This window comes from Somniosus microcephalus, chromosome 1, assembly GCF_052327205.1.
Source record: "Somniosus microcephalus isolate GS21.2 chromosome 1, FLI_Smic_1.0, whole genome shotgun sequence".
In the NCBI taxonomy this organism is placed as follows: Eukaryota; Metazoa; Chordata; class Chondrichthyes; order Squaliformes; family Somniosidae; genus Somniosus; species Somniosus microcephalus.
The window spans coordinates 456604306-456626359 of NC_140987.1; the positions used below are offsets into that span (position 1 = coordinate 456604306).

General features: G+C 46.3%; 1 protein-coding gene across 4 annotated transcripts in view; it reads left to right on the forward strand.

Annotated features, from left to right (window-relative positions):
- Positions 1-22054, forward strand: part of fgf13a (fibroblast growth factor 13a) — an 863578-nt gene that overhangs the window by 84155 nt on the left and 757369 nt on the right. The gene's annotated exons all lie outside the window — the stretch shown is intronic.

Sequence of the window (22054 nt, forward strand, 5' to 3'; positions counted from 1 at the left end):
TGTAACCATTCTACGATTCTATGAAATGATCATTGCAAATATTTTACTTTTGTTTAACCGAGTTGGCTAGTTCGCACTGTCTATTTTGGAGGTGAAGCTGATTTTAGAAGAAACCGCCTGGGATTGACTGTGGTCGAGGCTGCCCTTCAAATCATTCCACTGCAGTGACTCTTATGAAACATGCTAAGTATTTAAAATGTTAAAAGGATTTCATAGGATAGATACAGAGGAACTATTTCCTGTGGTTGGGGGAATCAAGAACAAGGGAACATAATCTTAAAATTAGAGCTAGGCCCTTTTGGAAAAAATTCAAGGAGCATTTTTTCACACGATGGGTCGTAGAAATTTGGAAACCTCTCTCTCAAAAGGCTGTGGATGCTGGGGATCAGTTGAAGCTTTCAAGACTGAGATCCATGGATTTTTGTTGGGTAAGGGTATCAAGGGATCTGGAGCAAAGGCGGGTGGATGGAGTTAAGATACAGACCAGCCCTGGTCTCATTGAATGGTGGAACAGGCTTGAGGGGCTGAATGGCCTCCTGCTGTTCCTATGTTCCCAGACAGTATTTGTATGGTTTTTACAATAAATTAACAAATTCATTAACCATCTTCATCACTGGTTTATCAAAATTATTATTTTTAAATATGTTCTCGGGTTGTGGGCGTCGCCGGCAAGGCCGAGATTTATTGCCGCTGGCAAGGCCGAGATTTATTGCCCATCCCCAGTTGCCCTGAGAGGGTGGTGGTGGGCCATCTTCTTGAACCACTGCAAGTTATTCTTTGCAGCAGGTTTGATACAACTGAGTGTCTCGCTGGGTCACTTCAGAGCGATGTTAAGAATCAACCATGTTGGTGTGGGGACTGGAGTCACCTATAGGCCCAGACCGAGTAAGGACGGCAGGTTTCCTTCCCTAAAGGACATCAATGAACCAGCTGGATTTTTACGACAATCTGACAGCTTCATGATCGCTTTTACTCATTTTTAATTCCCAGATTTTTTAAAAGATTTAAACTGATTTCAGATTCTCAAACTGCCATGGTGGGATTTGCACATGCATTCTCTGGATTATAAGTCCAGTAATATGACCACTACACCACTGTACTGGAGTGGGCCTTTGGCGTAGCGGTAGTATCCCCGCCGCAGGGCCAGAAGGTGTAGGGTTTCGAACCCCGCTCCAGACAGTCCCGGCAAGTGGAGTCGGAGCTCCGGCTCTAAATTCTGGGTTGACATCCAGCGGGATACTTACGTCCGTGGGTGTGGGTGGCCCCCCACCTCGTATGGGTTGTGGGAGCCCGTAAAACCCTCCCGCCATAGGACTAACCACCCTAATGGCTGGTATGAAGATGGTTACGGTCACAGAAGGAGCGTTAATCGCGGCCAGAAATCCTTCCACCACTTCATACAGTTCCCCAAAGGGAACAGTGTGAAGACACGTACGACGACGACCACGGTACTCGTAGCATTCCTTAGTGGGTATAGGTCCAGAGCACAAAACTGCCCCCAACATGACAGCAAATTGGCAATCTGACTTGGAGAGGACACAGAGTCGACGAGTGTGGGAAGTGGAAACATCACACTGATACTGAGGCCGGGAGGAGGAAGGGACTCTGCTTTTGAACTTGCTGTTCTGTATTGAACTGGGAGTAACTGATGCTTCTTATTGAGAGAATGCAGTTGGAAGGTGATGTAATAAAACTCACTACGCACTTGGTTTGAGCGTAAAGCAAGGCTTTAATCAACTTGTTTCAGAACATGGAGGTCTTGTTGTACTTCACTAGTTCCTGTCTTACAAAATGTCCCTGGAACGCTGGGCCCACGCCCGAGTATTTATACTCCTTGGACGGCGCCACCAGCTGGCCGTCCAGTGTTATTTCATGAGTAGTTTCTTTATGATGATGAGATTTATAACAGAAGGTATGCGATTACTCAGTTCCAACACCTTGAAGAACATTCAAAAAAGGTCAGGTGTTACGAACAATGGCGGACAGGAAGATACCCTCTGGTCCATCCAACCTGACCCACACAATAGCGATACCTTGTGCATCACAACATGTAGACTCCTCACCCCACCCGAGACCATGCGATCTCCTGGGAGAGGCGATAAACCAGACAAAAACCCAGGCCACTTTCTGAAAGAGAATCTGGGAATTTCCTCTCCGCCCCCTTTAGGCGATGGAAACTAGTCCAGGAGATCACTCTGGCCCTGAATCCCTAGCAGTCCCTACCTCCTGTACGAAGTAATGTCCGCCCAGCCAGAAACAGGCCCAGCTCTCGCTTGAAGTTATTCAGCAAATCGACGTCCACCACATGAGACGGCAGCCTGTTCCTGAGGTCCACTATTCTCTGGGAAAAGAACCACCTCCTGACATCTCACCTAGATTCAACCTTGTACAACTTAAATTTGTGACCCCTGGTCCTCTCTAACGTAAGAACAAAAGAAATAGGAGCAGAGTTGGTCACACGGCCCCTCGAGCCTGCTCCACCACACGGCCCCTCGAGCCTGCTCCACCACACGGCCCCTCGAGCCTGCTCCGCCACACGGCCCCTCGAGCCTGCTCCGCCACACAGCCCCTCGAGCCTGCTCCACCACACGGCCCCTCGAGCCTGCTCCGCCACACGGCCCCTCGAATCTGCTCCACCACACGGCCCCTCGAGCCTGCTCCGCCACACGGCCCCTCGAGCCCGCTCAGCCACATGGCCCCTCGAGCCTACTCTGCCGCACGGCCCCTCGAGCTGTTCCGCCATTCAATAAGATCATGGCTGATCTTCGACCTCAACTCCACTTTCATAGAAACATAGAAACATAGAAGATAGGAGCAGGAGTAGGCCATTCAGCCCCTCGAGCCTGCTCCGCCATTTAATGCGATCATGGCTGATCATCCAAATTCAGTACCCCGTCCCTGCCTTCTCCCCATATCCCTTGATCCCTTTAGCCTTAAGAAATATATCCAACTCCTTCTTGAATATATTTAATGAATTGGCCTCTACTGCCTTCTGTGGTAGAGAATTCCACAGGTTCACCACACTCTGGGTGAAGAAATTCCTCCTCATCTCAGTCCTACCTACCCAATCTCCATATCCTTTGATTCCCCATGAGTCCAAAACTCTATTGATCTCAGTCTTGAATATACTCAACGACTGAGCCTCCACAGCCCTCTGGGGTAGAGAATTCCAAACATTCACCACCCTCTGAGTGAAGAAATTCCTTCTCATCTCAGTCTTAAATGGCCGACCCCTTATCCTGAGACTGTGACCCCTGGTTCTAGACACTCCAGCCAGGGGAAACAACCTCTCAGCATCTACCCTGTCAATCCCCCTCAGAATCTTATATGTTTCAACGAGATCACCTCTCATTCTTCTAAACTCCAGAGACTATAGGCCCAATCTACTGAATCACCTATTTTTTCTTCCCTCCCACAGGCCAGCTGTCCTTCATTCTGCCAGCGCAATTCACACCCCATCTGGAGCCATCCTTTGTTCCTTAACCTGTCCCATTACCACCTCCGCTCGCCTTGAATATCTCTTAATGTCTCTCCATGTCTCTTAATCTCTCCTGCTTTCTATCCTATCACTGACCTTCTCTTTTGTTCTTTCCTCCCCTCCCCCTTTTCCCAGCCCCTAAACTTGCTTTCCATTTCCTGCTTTGTTCCAGTTCTGACGAAAGGTCTTCGACCTGAAACGTTAACTCTGTTTCTCTCTCCACGGATGCTGCCCTGACCTGCTGAGTTTTTCCAGCGTTTTCTGTTGTTATTGAGGAAGAGTCTTTTCGCTTTCCAATTGGCTGTGGGAAGGCGGGGCAGCACAATGATGGATGTGTCGGAGGGGCCAATGGCGGGAGGGTGGGGGCGGGGCTATTGGAGGTGGGCGGTCATGTGACGAAACCTCCCGGGAATACGTCCAAGAGTTGGTGACCCAACCCTCCCCCTTTTCCCAGCCCCTTAAACCTGTTCCATTTCCTGCTTTTGTTCCAGTTCTGACGAAAGGTCTTCGATCTGAAACGTTGACTCTATTTCTCTCTCCACGGATGTTGCCTGACCTGCTGAGTATTTCCAGCGTTTTCTGTTGTTATTTCGGATTTCCAGCATCCGCAGTATTTTTGCTATTCTACTCAATCACCTATTTGATTGAAGCAAACTGTCACCTGGAACACAAGCTATTCCATTCATCATCTTACCAACCTAGAAGTTTTCATGACATGTGTCATAAAATATTGCTGGGTTGAAGAAGTCCTTTGAATGGAACGATGCATCACAGAGCAGCCTCCTAAATCGAGAGATTTGGGGGATTTTTAAATTTTAAATAGGCTGAATTTGCCGAATACACAAAATATAAGGAGGATCGAGGTGACAATGCTTTAAATGTGTCTGAGGAGGAAGGAGCGTTGTGGGACTGTCCCTGTTCTCAGTGATATCATCGTTGCCTGTCGAGCAGGCACCATGGTGACCGCTTATTTACAACAACACAGGGAGAAAGAAAACCTTCCTGGCCCCCAGTTACTTACAGCAGCTCCATTACTCATCTAGATAAAAACAGAAACTTCCTTTATCAGTTATCAGCGACCTTTTAGCCTCGGCAGTTGTAATTGGGATTTAGCTGTCCTTGAAATCAGCTCAAGCACAAGTTTCATTCTTTGGTCTAACTTGGGGCTCGGTATCAGATTTCGCTGTTTCTTAATATTTGACATTCGACCTGTGCCGCGCTAAGACAGAGGCGTGCCGTCATCTGCGAAGGGTGTGGATTTCTTTTCCTCCTGTTAAAAGACACACTGGTAACACGGAAGGTTTTCTGTCACAACTTTGGGCTAGAAATTTGATCGCGTAGCGACAGTTTTTTGGTTATACCTATATAGTACAACAACAACTTGCATTTATATAGTGCCTTTACCGTAGTAAAACGTCCCAAGGCGCTTCACAGGAGCGATTATCAAACACAATTTGACACCGAGCCACATAAGGAGATATTAGGGCCGGTGACCAAAAGCTTGGTCAAAGAGGTAGGTTTTAAGGAGAGAGAGGTAGCGAGGCGGAGAGGGTTAGGGAGGGAATTCCAGAGCTCGGGTCCCAGGCAACTGAAGGCACAGCCACCAATGGTGGAGCGATTAAAATCAGAAAGGCTCAAGAGGCCAGAATTAGAGGAGCGCAGATATCTCGGGGGGGGTGAGCGGTGGTGGGGGGAGGTTTGTGGGGCTGGAGGAGGTTGCAGAGATAGGGAGGGGGCGAGGCCATGGAGGGATTTGAAAACCAGGATGAGAATTTTAAAATTCTCATTTAAAATATAGTGTTAACCAAAGGTATTAAGGGATATGGGGCAAAGGTCGCAGAGCAGCTATGATCTGAATTGAATGGCGGAACAGGCTCGAGGGGCTGAATGGCCTCCTCCTGTTCCTATGTGCACCGTGCATGTGCCCAGTCTGTACTAGAAGTGGACCACATGCCATGTTGGTTAGGATGCCATGTTGTTGTCCTGTCTGAAACTGGCCCATTGCTTATGCAAATCAGGGAGCCTTAACCCCTCCCCACACCCTGTTTCAGGCCCCCTTTGTGACACTAGTTTGCGACTGAGTGCAGCGTGGGCCGTGCAAGCTGCTGTCAGTTTTTTGGGGCGCACGGCAGCCAGACAGCCGTCCCAAAAGGGACTGGCGGAGGCTGCTTCCCGAAAGGTGAATTAAACTTTTTTTTTGCTTATCTGAATGTGGAGCCAGGCGGAGCGAGAGTGTTCCAACTGGCTATACATGAAACCTGCGGGCCACTGAAAACCACCGCTCGCTCCCCCTCCCGGACTTACTCTTAGGTCAATGTCCCTGCCGGCCCGTCCCGCTATCCCCCCACTCCAGCCACCCCGTGACTGGCACCCGCAGCTTGCCGGTAACATACAAATGAGGCCGGAGGACCCATTCCCTGCAGACCTGCCGTCCGCCTCATTAGACACACGGAGCGAGCGCTCCGCCGGGATCGCGCACTGATTAAGCCAACACCCCGCTCCCAGGCCAATGTTCTGTCGGATATAACCTCATAAAACCAATGTGCTTTCTGCTCCCACATGTAGAGTGGTGTTCCCCAGGGGTCGGTATTGGCACCGCTGCTGTTTTCGATATATGTTAATGACCTGGACTTTGGGGGTATACAGGGCACAGTTTCAAACTGTAGTAAACATCAATCTCAGTCTTGAATATATTCATCAACTGAGCATCCACAGCCCTCTGGGGTAAAGAATTCCAAAGATTCACAACAGTGAAGAGATTTCTCCTCATCTCAGTCCTAAATGGCCGACCCCTTATCCTGAGACTGTGCCCCCTGGTTCTAGACTCTCCAGCCAGGGGGAACAACCTCTCGGCATCTACCCTGTCAATCCCCCTCAGAATCTTGTATGTTCCAATGAGATCACCTCTCATTCTTCTAAACTCCAGAGAGTATCGGCCCAATCTACACAATCTCTCCTCATAGGACAGCCCTCTCATCCCAGGAATCAATCTAGAACAGAGAAGGCTAAGGGGAGATTTAATAGAGGTGTTCAAAATCATGAATGGCTTTGATAGAGTGAATAAGGAGAAACTGTTTCCAGTGGCAGGAGGGTCGGTAACCAGAGGACACAGATTTAAGGTAATTGGCAAAAGAACCAGAGGCGAGATGAGGAAATATTTTTTTACGCAGCGAGTTGTTGTGATCTGGAATGCGCTGCCTGAAAGGGCGGTGGAAGCAGATTCAATAGTAACTTTCAAAAGGGAATTGGGAAAAATGACTTGAAGGGAAAAAAATTGCAGGGCTAAGGGGAAAGAGGGGGGAGTGGGACTAATGGGATAGTAATACCAAATAGCCAGCACAGCCATGATAGGCTGAATGGCCTCCTTCTGTATCATCTATGACTCTACATCATGCAGACTTCTCAGATAGAAATACACAGAGTGGAACTTCAAAGATCCGGAAAAGACTCACAACTTAAGTTTCACAACCACATATATTGGAAGTGATAGTGGACAGCAGTCTCTGAACGTAAGACTGGTACTTAACCCTAAAGTTCAGATCGATACAAAGCACTCGGATTTCACGCCAGCATTTTATGATGTCATGTGAACCATCGATTGGATTATTGTCACCGAGAGATGGATACAATTCACCGAGCGTTGGATAGGATTCGCTCTTTTAGCTGACTGTTCACCATTGCAAAGTCAGTTTGACAGAGCACTGATGGAGACAGATGGTCAACTTGTTCATTTATTATACTTTTTTAAAAATCTTGAAATTGTGAACTACCATTAGAGTGTCAGAAAGACAGACTGTGCAATCTAATCTCACATGCTGCCCACTTAAGATAAAAGAAAGAAAGAACTTGCATTTATATAGTGCCTTTTGCAACCTCAGGACATCCCAAAGCGCTTTACAGCCAATGAAGTACTTTCTGAAGTGTAGTCACTGTTGTAATGTAGGAAACGCGGCAGCCAGTTTGTGCACAGCAAGCTCCCACAGACAGCAATGTGAGAAATGACCAGATGATCTGTTTTTAGTGATGTTGATTGAGGGATAAATATTGGCCCCAGGACACCAGGGAGAACTCCCCTGCTCGTCTTAGAAGTAGTGCCCGTGGGATCTTTGACATCCACCTGAGAGAGCAGACGGGGCCTCGGTTTAACGTCTCATCTGAAAGACAGCTCCTCCGACAGTGCAGCACTCCCTCAGTACTGCACTGGGAGCATCAGCCTAGATTATGGGCTGGATTTTCATTGAGGAGGCGGGTAGGAGGCGGGATTACAACTTTCGGGGTTGTAGTCCCGCCTCCATCGAGTTCTAGCCAACCCATGCGATTTTGACTTGTTTGACCTTGTTGAGCCTGCCCAGCGGGCTCAGCAGGCCAATTAAGGGCCACCCGGCAACAGGTGACGTCACAGATTGACATTTCATCCATCAAGACCTTTTGACAGATGAAATATCAGCGTTTGACAGCTGTTTGAAGCTGTCAAACACTGACAATCTGTACTACAAGTTAATTCCTTCCTCTCAGGATGATTTAGAGATCTCCCCAGCACAGAAAGCTGAATGCTGGAACTTTTGACAGCTCGCGGCCATTCTGCTTTCTGTGCCGGTGAGATGAGGGACTCCTGAGACCTGGAGGCAGGAAGGCTGTAAAGGTAAGTAAATGTAAGTAAAACTTCTTTAAACACTTTACACACACCAAACACACTTACCTCTGCACTCATGCACCCAGCACTCACCTGAACACCGGACATCTTGACCATTCCAAGCCTTTCATCCCGACAGCCCGCCTTGCTAACTTGGCGTGGTTTGGAGCCGTCGGGAATCCCACATTTCACCAATGAAAATAGGGATTAGGCTAAAAACTGCCTGTTAACAGGCAGTTAATTGGCACTAATCCCCTTCCCGCCTCGGGGAGGCGGGTCCCAGTGCGGGGCGGGTACCCGCCTCCTTTGAAACTGGCATGGAGGCGGGTTGGGGGCGGGATGGGCTCGTGCCCTCCGGTTTCGGGATTTTAACCCCCCACACGCCTCCAATCCCGCCTCCACGGCCCAATGAAAACCCTGCCCTCTGTCTCTGGAGTGGGACTGGAATGCACAACCTTCTGACTTGGCGGTGAGAGTGCTGTCCACTGAGCCAAGTAACATATTGCATAAGACACACTGCAGTGGAATTGGAGTGTCGAAATAAGGTTAATTTTTCATGCACTGACTCGTGCTTCATTTCATATATTCATTTGAGTTGACTTGGCAGCCTCTTGTCTATTGTCAAAACCGGGATCTTCCCCTCCATTGACAGGGAGTTTAAAGAGGGGTCAATGAGGGTTACTGCTTTCTGAAGGTATAGCTGACTCTGCATGGACTACCCCACGTGTTGACTTGCAGTCAGAGAGGTGTCCAAAAGATAAGATAATTCATGGTATTAAAGAGGCAGCAGTCTCGCTTACAGACCCGTCTAGGCTACATTCCAAACTTAGCAGCAAGCAGCCAAATCAAAGCAGCTGCTGTGTGTTCCCTCCCCTCCCATACTTCTGCTAATTTCATTCCTTTAATTATTGTACTCCAAAGTGTAGCAGCACCAGGAAAATCTTAGGAAAAGACATTTGGGGCTGTTTATATTTCTGCGGCTTTACGACAGATGACCAGATTAAGAATGAACTTGCATTGACAGAGCATCTTCGCAAAACCTCAGAAAGCACGTTGCGTAAGTCAACAGGACAATGAATGTGTGCACAGCAAGATTCCAGCAACAGCATTGAGACGAATGGCCAGTCAATCTAGTTTTAGGCGGTCATCGACCCGAAACGTTTTTTTTTTACCAATTATCTTCAACCTGTGTCCTCTGGTTACTGATCCTCTTGCCAGTGGAAACAGCTTCTCCCTATCTAATTGATCAAAATCCCTCATAATTTTAAATGCCGCTAGTAAATCTTCCCTTAACCTTCTCTGCTCTAAGGCGAACAACCCCAACTTCTCCAGTCTCTCCACATACCTGAAGTCCCTCATCCCTGGGACCATTCTAGTAAATCTCCTCTGCACCCTCTCCAAGGCCTCGACATCCTTCCTAAAGTGCGGTGCCCAGAATTGGACACAATTATCCAGCTGGGGTCTAACCAGTGATTTATAAAGGTTTAACATAACAAAATTTGCTTAATTTATTTTGATTACCTAATGTGTTTTATTTTTATCAGTACTCTTTCATGCTTTCCAAATTTCTCTTTCTAATATGTTAAAACGTAGCTCTTGGAACACTTCCTTTATGTTTATTCCCATTATAAATTCCTGTGTCCACATTAACGATGGGCACGGCCTGTAATTACACCCTCCCTCCAGTGGAGGCACGAGAGCACCATCACTGTCCAGGAGAGAGAAGCAGAATTAACGTTTCAGGTCAAAGAACTGGAAAACCTTAGAGGTGTGGCAGGTTTTTAATCAAGCGCAGGGGCTGGGAGAGGGGAGGGGAGGAAAGAACAAAAGGGAAGGCCTGTGATAGGGTGGAAGGCAGGAGAGGTTAAATGACAAAAGGGTGACGGTGCAAGACGAGAGGAGATGGTAATGGGACAAGTTAAGAAACAAAAGATGGGTCTAGAGGAGGTGTAAATGAAAATAGCAGAATCATCAATAACTGTCGTCTGGAAAAAATGGGGGCTGTAGTTATGATCTGAAATTGTTGCACTCGATGTTGAGTCCAGAAGGCTGTAAAGAGCCGAATCGAAAGATGAGGTGCTGTTCCTCGAGCTTACGTTGAGCCTCATTGGAACAGTGTAAGAGGCCGAGGACAGAGAGGTCAGAGTGGGAGTGGGGTGGAGAATGACTTTAAATGTTGATTAAGTTATGTTCACTTTCCTTAGTCCAATTATCCCCACCCACCCAGCCCAGCTTCACCTACACCTGGTCTTGACCCTTCGTGTGGAGGGGAGATTGACTTGTTCTTTCAAAAAAATGACAGATTTGTGTACAGTTATTTAAAATTGTTTTAAATCCAGCTTGTTTCCATCTTCCTACATATTGTTGTGCAGTGTTAGCTGATTGAAGCATAACATTCCAATATTTTCTTCTCAATCTCGGTAATGATTATAGAAGCAACTATCCTTCATGTAATCTTTCTCCACAGTTAGTTATGCATTATTAGGATTCAACTGTACCATCAATCAAAGCAGCAAGGTTTGGTTGCTAAGTAAAATTATGTTCAGAATTATGATGTAGTTTTGATGGAGTAAATGAGGAGAAACTGTTCCCAGTGGTGGGAGGGTCGGTAACCAGAGGACACAGATTGAAGATCATTAGCAAAAGAACCAGAGGGGAGAGGAGGAGAAGTTTTTTTTTACGCAGCGAGTTGTTGTGATCTGGAATGTGCTGCCTAGAAGCAGTTTCGATCGTAACTTTCAAAAGGGAATTGGAGAAATACTTGGAAAGGAGAGATATGCAGAGTTATGGGGGGAAGAGCGGGGGGGAGTGCGAATAATTGCTCGACCAAAGAGCCGGCACAGGCACGATGGGCCGAATGGCCTCCTTCTGTGCGATGTGATTCCACGATTCTAAAATGGCTTTTGTAGTTTTGCAATTAAGCAGTGTAACTTAATTTTTTTTTTAAACTGCAAAGGCTAGCATTCTAAAGATAAAAACAGAAAATGGTGGAAAGGCACATAAGCTCCAGTTAGCAGCTATAAAGAGAAAAAGTGGTTGCCTGCGACGCCGGGGAGAACTCCCCTGCTCTTCTTCGAAATAGTGCCTTCCACCCTGAGAGGGCAGGCAGGGCCCCGGTTCCCACATCCCCTTGGAATGAGTGACCATAATATGGTTGAATTCCAAATTCAGTTTGAGGGTGAGAGAGTTGGATCTCAAACCAGCGTACTGAGCTTAAATAAAGGAGACTATGAAGGTATGAGAGTAGAATTGACTAAAGTGGACTGGAAAACAGATTAAAGTGTAAGACGGTACAAGAGCAGTGGTCTACATTCAAGGAGATATTTCACATCTTTCAAGATAAATATATTCCACTGAGGAAAAAGGGGAATAAAAGAAAAGACAGCCATCTGTGGCTTAGTAAAGTAATAAAGGATAGTATCCGACTGAAAACAAGGGCATATAAAGTAGCCAAATCTAGTGGGAGGATAGAAGATTGGGAAGAATTTAAAAGCCAGCAAACAATAACTAAAAGATTAATTAAGAAAGGGAAGATAGATTATGAAAGTAAACTAGCAAAAAATATAAAAACAGATAGCAAGAGTTTCTACAGCTATATAAAAAGAAAAAGGGTGGCTAAAGTGAACGTTGGTCCCTTAGAGGATGAGACCGGGAAACTAGTGGTGGGGAACATGGAGATGGCAAAGACGCTGAACAAATATTTTGTATCAGTCTTTACAGTAGAGGACACTAAAAATATCCCAACACTGGACAAACAGGGGGCAATGGGGGGGGGGGGGGGGAGGAGCTAAACACGATTAAAATCACTAAGGAGATGGTACTCGGTAAAATAATGGGACTTAAGGTGGATAAATCCCCCGGACCTGATGGCTTACATCCTAGGGTCTTGAGAGAAGTGGCGGTAGGGATTGTGGATGCATTGGTGATTATTTTCCAAAACTCCCTGGACTCAGGAAAGGTCCCGGCAGATTGGAAAACTGCTAATGTAACACCCTTATTTAAGAAGGGAAGTAGACAAAAAGCTGGAAACTATAGACCAGTTAGCCTAACATCTGTGGTTGGCAAAATGTTGGAGTCCATTATTAAGGAAACAGTAACAGAGCATTTGGATAAACATAATTTAATAGGACAGAGTCAGCATGGTTTTATGAAGGGGAAGTCATGTTTGACAAATTTGCTCGAATTCTTTGAGGATGTAACATACAGGGTGGATAAAGGGGAACCAGTGGATGTAGTGTATCTGTACTTCCAAAAGGCATTTGACAAGGTTCCACACAAAAGATTACTGATCAAGATAAAAAATCACGGGATTGGGGGTCACATACTGGCATGGGTGGAAGATTGGCTATCTAACAGAAAACAAAGAGTTGGGATAAATGGTTCATTCTCGGGCTGGCAATCAGTAACTAGTGGTGTTCCGCAGGGGTCAGAGGAAGGGACCGAGTGCAACGTATCCAAGTTTGCCAACGATACAAAGATGGGAGGGAAAGCAGTGAGTGAGGAGGACATAAAAAACCTGCAAAAGGGCATAGACAGGCTAAGTGAGTGGGCAGAAATTTGGCAGATGGAATATAATATTGGAAAGTGTGAGGTTATGCACTTCGGCAGAAAAAAATCAAAGAGCAAGTTATTATCTAAATGGAGAGAAACTGCAAAGTGCTACAGTACAAAGGGATCTGGGGGTCCTGGTGCATGAAACACAAAAAGTTAGTATGCAGGTGCAGCAGGTGATCAGGAAGGCCAATGGAATCTTGGCTTTTATTGCAAGGGGGATGGAGTATAAAAACAGGGAGGTCTTGCTGCAGTTATACAGGGTACTGGTGAGGTCACACCTGGAATACTGCGTACAGTTTTGGTTTCCATATTTAAGAAAAGATATACTTGCTCTTGAGGCGGTTCAGAGAAGGTTCACTCGGTTGATTCCAGAGATGAGGGGGTTGATGTATGAGGAAAGGTTGAGTAGGTTGGGACTCTACTCATTGGAGTTCAGAAGAATGAGAGGCGATCTTATCGAAACATATAAGATTGTGAGGGGTCTTAATCGGGTGGATGCGGTGAGGATGTTTCCACTGATGGGTGAATCTAGAACTAGGGGGCATAATCTTAGAATAAGGGGCTGCCCTTTCAAAACTGAGGTGAGGAGAAACTCCTTCACTCAGAGGGTAGTAAATCTATGGAATTTGCTACCCCAGAGAGCTGTGGAAGCTGCGACATTAAATAAATTTAAAACAGAGATAGACAGTTTCCTAGCTGGTAAGGGAATTAGGGGTTACGGGGAGAGGGCAGGGAAGTGGACGTGAGTCTAGATTCGGATCAGCCATGATCCTATTGAATGGCGGAGCAGGCCCGAGGGGCCGAATGACCTACTCCTGCTCCTTCTTCTTATGTTCTTATGTATGTTACAACAGTGACTGCACCTCAAAAGTACCTCATTGGCTGTAAAGCGCTTTGGGGCATCCTGAGGTCGTGACAGGGTGCCGTAGAAATGCAAGTCTGTCTTTCTTTCTAATATTAACTCCGAAAGACGACAGTGCAGCACTCCCTCAGCACTGGACTGATGTGCCAGTCTAGATTACGTGCTGACATCTCTGGAATGGGGGCTTGAACCCACAACCTTCTGGCTCAGCCCTGTGTCCTGGGGCCAATATTTATCCCTCAATCGGCATGACAAAAAAAAAGAAAACCAGATGATCTTGTTCATTTATCACGTTGCTGTTCGTGGGAGCTTGCTGTGCGCAAATTGGCCGCTGTGTTTCCTACATTACAACAGTGACCACACTTCATAGAAACATAGAAGATAGGAGCAGGAGTAGACCATTCGGCCCCTTGAGCCTGCTCCGCCATTCAATGAGATCATGGCTGATCATCCAAATTCAGTACCCTGTCCCTGCCTTCTCCCCATATCCCTTGATCCCTTTAGCCTTAAGAAATATATCCAACTCCTTCTTGAATATATTTAATAAATTGGCCTCAACTGCCTTCTGTGGTAGAGAATTCCACAGGTTCACCACTCTCTGGGTGAAGAAATTCCTCCTCATCTCTGTCCTAAATGGCTTACCCCTTATCCTTAGACTGTGACCCCTGGTTCTGGACTCCCCAGCCATCGGGAACATCAAAATTCAAAAAACAAATCACTTAATTGGCTGTAAAGTGCTTTGGAACATCCAGTGGTTGTGACAGGTGCTATATAAATGCAAGTCTTTCTTTTTTTTTCTCAGTGGCGAGAGAGTTACCCACTGGGCCACGGCTGACATGTAAGGATGAAAGCTTGTGATTTCAAATAAAGCTGTTGGACTATAACCTGGTGTTGTGTGACTTCTTACATATGTAAGGATGTGTCAGAGCTTCTGCCTATTAAGGCTACCTGCAGTGTCCTAATTTCCCAAATCCAGCGCCGCCTATTGTAAATTCGACCATGTTTCAAAAAAAAAGCACAACTGAGATGCAAGGCATTATTGGCTTAATATTATTCACACAACAGCTCCAAGCCAGAAAAGCATGCAGATATTCTGCTGACCTTGTGCTCCTACTGAAACGTACGTTGGAATTGGCCTTATCACACTATTGATTCAGTAGCTCGATCCTGTGGAGTCCCAGATGGGCTAATATAGCTCGCTGGAGGAGACCGGTCGAGAGGCCGTGAAAATCTCCACAAAATACTAATTGGACGGGCTGAAGTTGAAACTACTGACAGAAATTAATATGAATTTACACGCAGCCTGAAGGATGCAGGCAGAGAATCAATCTTTTTGCATCTGCATAGCGATTGGAATTGAGGTTAATTTTGTCGAGAAGCAGAATGCAGTGCGCCAGACTGGCTCGCTGAATCTAATTGGTTACTTTAATATTGAAGTGTGTGTGTGTGTGTGTGTGTGCGACAACACTAACTCAGGTATCTGAAAATTTGAGGCATTGCAGAAGCTTATTTTTTGGGGCGGGTTAGCAATAAATTAACCTGGGTGCGATAACTGCAACTGAGCTCAAAACATTAATTATAGCTTTGCTCAAGACCCGAGAGTGAGGTGCCAAGTTTCTCCTCTCAGGCTGTGTGAACAAACATATGGTAATGTAGATCCTGGCACATGGTCTTGGAAAGATGTCAGCCTGTCCCCAGGTAGTTAGAATCAGCTGCTCTTGCCCCATGTTGTTGGTCTATGTATATTGCAGAGCAGAAGTATGTAAAGAACACTTCTAATATTGCAGTCAAATGAGCCGAATATACAATCGTAAACTAAATGGATTCCTTCAATGTGCCGATATATGGATAGTTATTAATGGGGCAGCTGTTCTGTATGTAACAGCATTGAATGTTCACATAACCGGCTCCAATTCCGATATTTTTCTCTGCTTTCCCCTCCAATTAGGCCGCTCACCACCATCTGGCTCGGTTCTGGTTTCTCACAAGGGAATATAAATTTAAGATTGGTATGGGGAGCACGAAGGGGGGAAGTTAGCAGACATTTATTTAATGCGAAACATTATGAAGGGTGTGGATTCCATCGCCACATGTGGTGACTGAAGTTGGACCAGGCGCAGCCTTAAAGAGATAAATGGATAAATACTCGATGAGGGAAAATATTAAAGGGTACAAAAAAAGAACAGGAAAAGGAGATTAAACTAAAGAGAAGTTGTGTTAAACTTGTACAGGACTTTGGTTAGACCACACTTGGAGCACTGTGCACAGTTCTGGTCTCCATATTATAAAAAGGATATAGAGACACTGGAGAAGGTGCAAAGAAAAAAGATTCACAAGGATGACATCAGAACTGAGAGGTTATAACTATCAGAAAAGACTGAACAGGCGGGGGCTCTTTTCTCTAGAAAAGAGATGGCTGAGGGGTGACCGAATAGAGGTCTTTAAAATAATGAAAGAGTTCAACAGGTTAGACGTAGAGAAGATGTTTCCACTTGTGGGGGAGACCAGAACTAGGGACCATCAATATAAGATAGTCACTAATAAATCCAATAGGGAATTCAGGAGAAACTTCTTTACCCAGAGAGTGGTGAGAATGTGGAACTCGCTACAACATGATGCAGATGAGGTGAATAGTATAGATGGATTTAAGGGGAAGCTGGATAAACACATGAAGAAGAAAGGAATAGAAGGATATGTTGATGGGGTGAGATGAAGAGGGGTGGGAGGAGGCTGGTGTGGAGCAGAAACACCGGCACGGACCAGTTGGGCCGAATGGTCTGTTTCTGTGTTGTAAATTCAATGTCATTTTATGTAAAACTAGACAGCTTCAGTATGCAGCCAGCGTGGCTCAGGATCAATGGGCTGAATGGCCTCCTTGTGTGCTGCAATGTCGATGATTATAGGTTTACATTCTCAGTGCAATAACTGAGCTGAAATGAGATAATCATTCCGCTGGGAGGGAGGAGAATTTGGTGTCTGAATATAAGCCAGCTGCCCTCTCAACATACCGTCACAAGGTGGATGTGAAGCTCGATGATATTACCAGATATCGAGACATGCAATTAGGACAAGCTCTAACTCATCCTGGATCTCACTGTGTCATTAAGGGAAGGATTATACAGGTGACAGTTAAAAGCCTCAAAATATTTCTCCCCCGGATTCTAACAGCAGTGAGATGATTCAGCCTGGAGTCATCTCCATATGGCAGAGGAGCTGATCAGGAATAGCCGAAATAATAAGCGGCACAGGAATAGAATAATTAGATCCCCTCAAGTTTGGGCATGTTATGCTGGTGGGGTGAGATGAAGTTGGGTAGGAGGTAAGGTTCCTGTTGTGTATGTAATATGTGTGCTACTTTGAACCTATGGACAGGACTGCACTACTTGTAGGGCGTAGTGATACGCAGTACCACTCCTGGCCATAGGGGTATAAATAGTACTGTGGGTACTGATCTCCCCTCAGTTCCCGCCTGTGGGCATGAAGTAAAGACTTATGTGCAGTCCCTACCTCCAACCAGTAAAGACCTGTTTGAGTTATACGTTTAAGTCTTTGTGTTAATTGTTCAATACAATACACATACTTAACACTGGCGACGAGTCGGTTTGAACCCAGCGGCAGTTATTCCACGGCGGCTTCGTCCAAAGACAGGACGTTGAAGAGAGGTTTCAATCCTCAACACCCCACTGAAAACTGAAGGGCAGCAGAAATCCTGACAGCTTCCAGCGACTGGAAGAGACAGGCATTAGGACCCTGAAGCCTCCATAACCTCGTGGGTAAGCCCGAGCCCGGGAGGGAGCGAGCAAGAGCCGCGGGAGCGGGTGAGCCAGAGGCCGGGAGCCGCTTCAAGTGCGAGGCGCAGCGCGGGCCAGCGATCGGGACCAAAGATAAGGGCCGCACTCGGACTGAAAGGCGCGGCGGCTGCAGAAGCTCAAGGTGCGAGAGCCGCGGTGCACAGCGCGGGCTATCGATCGCACAGAAGATAAGGGCCGAGAGCCGCTTCGGTCGGGAGCCACTTCGCGATCCAGCGATCGCATCCGCTGATAAGGGCCGCACTCGGGCGATCGCGGCGAAGATAAGGGCCGCACTCGGGGGCTGAAGGGAGACGGCGTCAGGGGACGGGTGAAGACCGCCAAGCGCGGGAAAACCGCCATTTTGTGGGCGGAGGACGATGGCAAGAGCGGGAAGCCGCCATCTTTGATAACAAGTAAAGAAAATAAAATCTGAGAAATTGCAAATCTACAATGCCTAAACACGGGAATATTAGCACCTTTGATAGTGACCTCGAAGATTGGGCCATATATGTTGAAAGAGTAAAAAATTATTGTAAGGCCAATAAAATTCGTGACCAAGATAAAGCTCTAACATTATTAAATTTAATGGGTGCGAAGACATACGGGCAATTGAAACACCTGTTATCACCAGATGAACCGGCGGATAAGACGTTCGATGAGATTGTTACTGTCCTGAAAGACCATCTAAACCCCACGCCGCTGATGCTAGCGGAACGATTTAAATTTTACGACAGAAGGCAGCTACAGCATGAAAGCAATGCTGAATATTTGCTGGAATTGCGTAAATTAGCGAAATATTGCCAGTTTGGAACGGGACTGACAGATGCACTACGAGACAAATTTGTGTGTGGTTTATTTAAACAGGATACACAAAAGCGACTGCTCGAGGAGAATGAGCTGACGCTTGAGAAGGCGGTCACTATGGCAGCAGCACACGAAGCCGCAGCGAGAGGCACGGCAGTAATGCAGCTACGGTCACCGGAGCTCAGTGCACACAAATTGGGTGTGAGTTCTGGCAAATGTTATCGTTGTGGAAAGACAACGCATGATCAGAACCAGTGTTGGTTTAAAAACCAAGAATGTAGAACTTGTGGTAGGCTTGGACATATAGCTAGAGTATGCAGGTCAGGGAAGAAGACCAGCAACAAGAAGTCACCGCAAGGAAAATACGCAAAGGTACACAAGGTGACCGAACAGGAGTCCGATTCAGACGCTAGCAGTAATGAACTGGCTAGCTTAAGCTGTAATGAACTGGCTAGCTTAAGAGTACCCAACGCTGGTAAGGGTGCAGACCTCCAGACAATTTGGGTCACTCTTCAGATAGAAGGAGTCCAAGTAAAACTGGAATTGGACACTGGATCGGCATTGACGGTCATAAATAAGAAAGATTACGGAAAGTTATTCCAACATATTCCCCTACAGGATACGGGGATTAGATTGAAAACATACACGGGGCAAAGAGTGTACCCCATCGGGAAAATAGAGGTTGCAGTGGTCCACAAGGGCGAAGACAGTCAAATAATGGACTTATATGTGATATCTGAAGGAGGTCCTCCACTACTAGGACGGGAGTGGATTAGGAAAATGAATATGGACTGGCATTTCCTACAAACAATAACGAGTGAGAACTCGGTGAAGATAGTCGGCCCAGACTCTGGAACGGATGATGGTAAGCCCAACTCAGGTGCAAAAGACAAAGTTTCAGCACAGAATTCCACTGAGCAACAACAACATAGTTTAACTGTGGATTCTGAGTCTGGCAAGTCTACTGATGTGCCCATTTCTGAGGGACACCGGGCTCGAACTCAACTCCATTTCAAACTACAACAGCAATTAGAACAAATGCTTCGCCGTTTTGAGCAAGAGTTGAATGCAACGAAAGAATTCTTTGATATAGAGTTGGAGAATCTGGAAAGACAACAGAAGCAGCTGATGGAGAAAATGGAGCAGGAGCACACAAAGCGTCTGATGTCAGAGGAGTTAACGGTCAGCCAACTCCTGCATATGCTGAAGGACAGGACTCTGAAATGGGAAAAACTTGAACACGAACTTCAATATTCAAACGAAAGGGGTTCGGAGCTCTCAAAGGTTATTGGAAGAGCTGAGGTGGCAACACAGACTGAGATGACTGCAACAGAGCAGCCCTTGGATGCCAAAAGTACGCTGACTCACGTCAACGTAGAACAACAGATCGCTGAAACAGCTGCTCCGGTAGAGGGATTGAATAGTCCGATCAATCAATCTCCAAAAGAAGTTGAAGTAGTAAAATCTCAAATGAGGTCATTAGTAAACGACTTGCTGAAAGCCCAGAAAAAGCTGGATGAAGAGGTACGCATGAAGAAGTCCCTTCAGGAAAGATGTCTGGACTTGGAACAAAAGCTGGCTAACGCCCAGCTGGGTATGGAGGAAATAGAAGACCCTATCGCTGGCCTAGATCAGGACGACACCGAATATTACTATGTCCTGTCCTGCCCAACTTGTAACTTCGACTCCCACCATACAGAAATCATGGAGGAGCACCGAAAGTCTACGGAACATCGGGAGAAGGTGGCTCTACTACGGAAAAAGGAGGAAGAGAAGGAGGAACTGCGCATGCAGCTGGCAGCTGACAGTGGAGCCCAGAGAGTCTCCAAGAAGCAGAAAAGGAAAAGTCAAAACAGAAGATGACCCATCTGAACCATTATTACCTCTACCAGATCACACACGTGGTCCCTCCGAACGGAGCCAATTCAGTTCGGAAGTTCAAACTGTTAAATCCATGGAAGGACTATTGAATGAGTCACTCCAGCAACGTGAACCGACTACACCACAGAGATTGAATCTGTGAACTGTTTTCCGCAGAGACTGAATCTGTGATCTGTTTTGACATGAAGTTATCTATGTATCTATGTTATTCTGTTATGTAAACCTGAAGTTATATATGTATATATGTTATTACGTTATGTTAAATGGGGAGATGACTGTAAAGCTAAGAAGGGAGGAATGTTGTGTATGTAATATGTGTGCTACTTTGAACCTATGGACAGGACTGCACTACTTGTAGGGCGTAGTGATACGCAGTACCACTCCTGGCCATAGGGGTATAAATAGTACTGTGGGTACTGATCTCCCCTCAGTTCCCGCCTGTGGGCATGAAGTAAAGACCTACGTGCAGTCCCTACCTCCAACCAGTAAAGGCCTGTTTGAGTTATACGTTTAAGTCTTTGTGTTAATTGTTCAATACAATACACATACTTAACAGTTCCCGTTAATTTTATTTTGGGTGCGCGACCTCTAGGAGGGGCCATTCAAAATATCGCCCATGCGCGATCTGTCCCGTTGAAGAGCCAACTGCGCGGTCGGTCTAGAGAGCTGCGCGGTCGTGCAGTTTAAAAGGAACATTGGTGGGAGGAGGCTCGTGTGAAGCATTAAACACCGGCACGGACCGGTTGGGCCGAACCGCCTGCTTCTGTGCTGTACGTTCTATGTAATTTGGAAAGAGATCCGCGTTCCACTGTCTCAGAAACGTAACTTGCTGCGATGATTCTTATTCTGGGAAAGAAATACAGTGCCACATGTTTAAGTAGATCTGCAATGTAATCACTCTTGCATCTCGCTTCTCCCATTTCCTTGATGTTGAAAACTCTTCAGAAGCAGACGCAGGAGTACGAGAGAAGGCGTAAAGGAGAAGGGAACATCGAGGTAATGGGACAATTAAATTGACTGCAGGCAAACATATAAAGATCTACAATTCCCAATGTCCTCTGCAGAGCTTTCTACCCGTGCTAATGGGATGAAAGAAATTCAATTGCAAATAGCTGTTTCTTGTGGAGTGCTAGATATAGTTCAATAAAAAATAGCTCTTCATTTTTTATCATGATAGCTACTGGGCCAGCACCATGAATGCAATTGATGGAATTTCATTGGGTAAGGGTATCAAGGGATATGGTCAAAAGTGGGTAAATGGAGTTGAGGTACAGATCAGCCATGATCTGATTAAATGAGGGAACAGGCGCGAGGGGCTAATTGGCCTCCTCCTGTTCCTATGTTCTTGGGCTGCTCACAGGAGCTCTGTAGACACTAACTGGGCTAGTGTATGACGCATGGCACTTAATATCAAACAATGTAAGGCAATGTGCTTTTTAATATATTCTCAGGAAAAGGGCATCGCTGGCAAGGCTGGCATTTATTGCCCATCCCTAGTTGCCCCTTGAGAAGGTGGTGGTGAGCTGCCTTCTTGAACCGCTGCAGTCCGTGTGGTGAAGGTGCTCCCACAGTGCTGTTAGGGAGGGAGTTCCAGGATTTTGACCCAGCGACGATGAAGCAATGGCCGATATATGCCTAAGTAGGGATGATGTGTGACTTGGAGATAGTGGTGTTAAGAACATAAGAATTAGGAGCAAGAGTCGGCCATTTGGTCCTTCGAGCCTGCTCCACCGTTCAATAAGATCATGGCTGATCTTCTATCTCAACTGCACCTTCCCGCACTATCCCCATATCCCTTAATTCCCATAGCTCCCAAAAAATTATCGACCTCTGTCTTGAATATACTTAACGACTGAGTCTCCACAGCTCTCCGGGGTAGAGAATTCCAAATATTCACAACCCTTTGAGTGAAGAAATTTCTCCTCACCTCAGTCCTAAATGGCCGACCCCTTATTCTGAGACTGTGACCCCGTGTTCTAGATTCCCCAGCCAGGGGAAACATTTTCTCAACATTAACCCTGTCAAGCCCCTAAAGAATGTTATATGTTTCA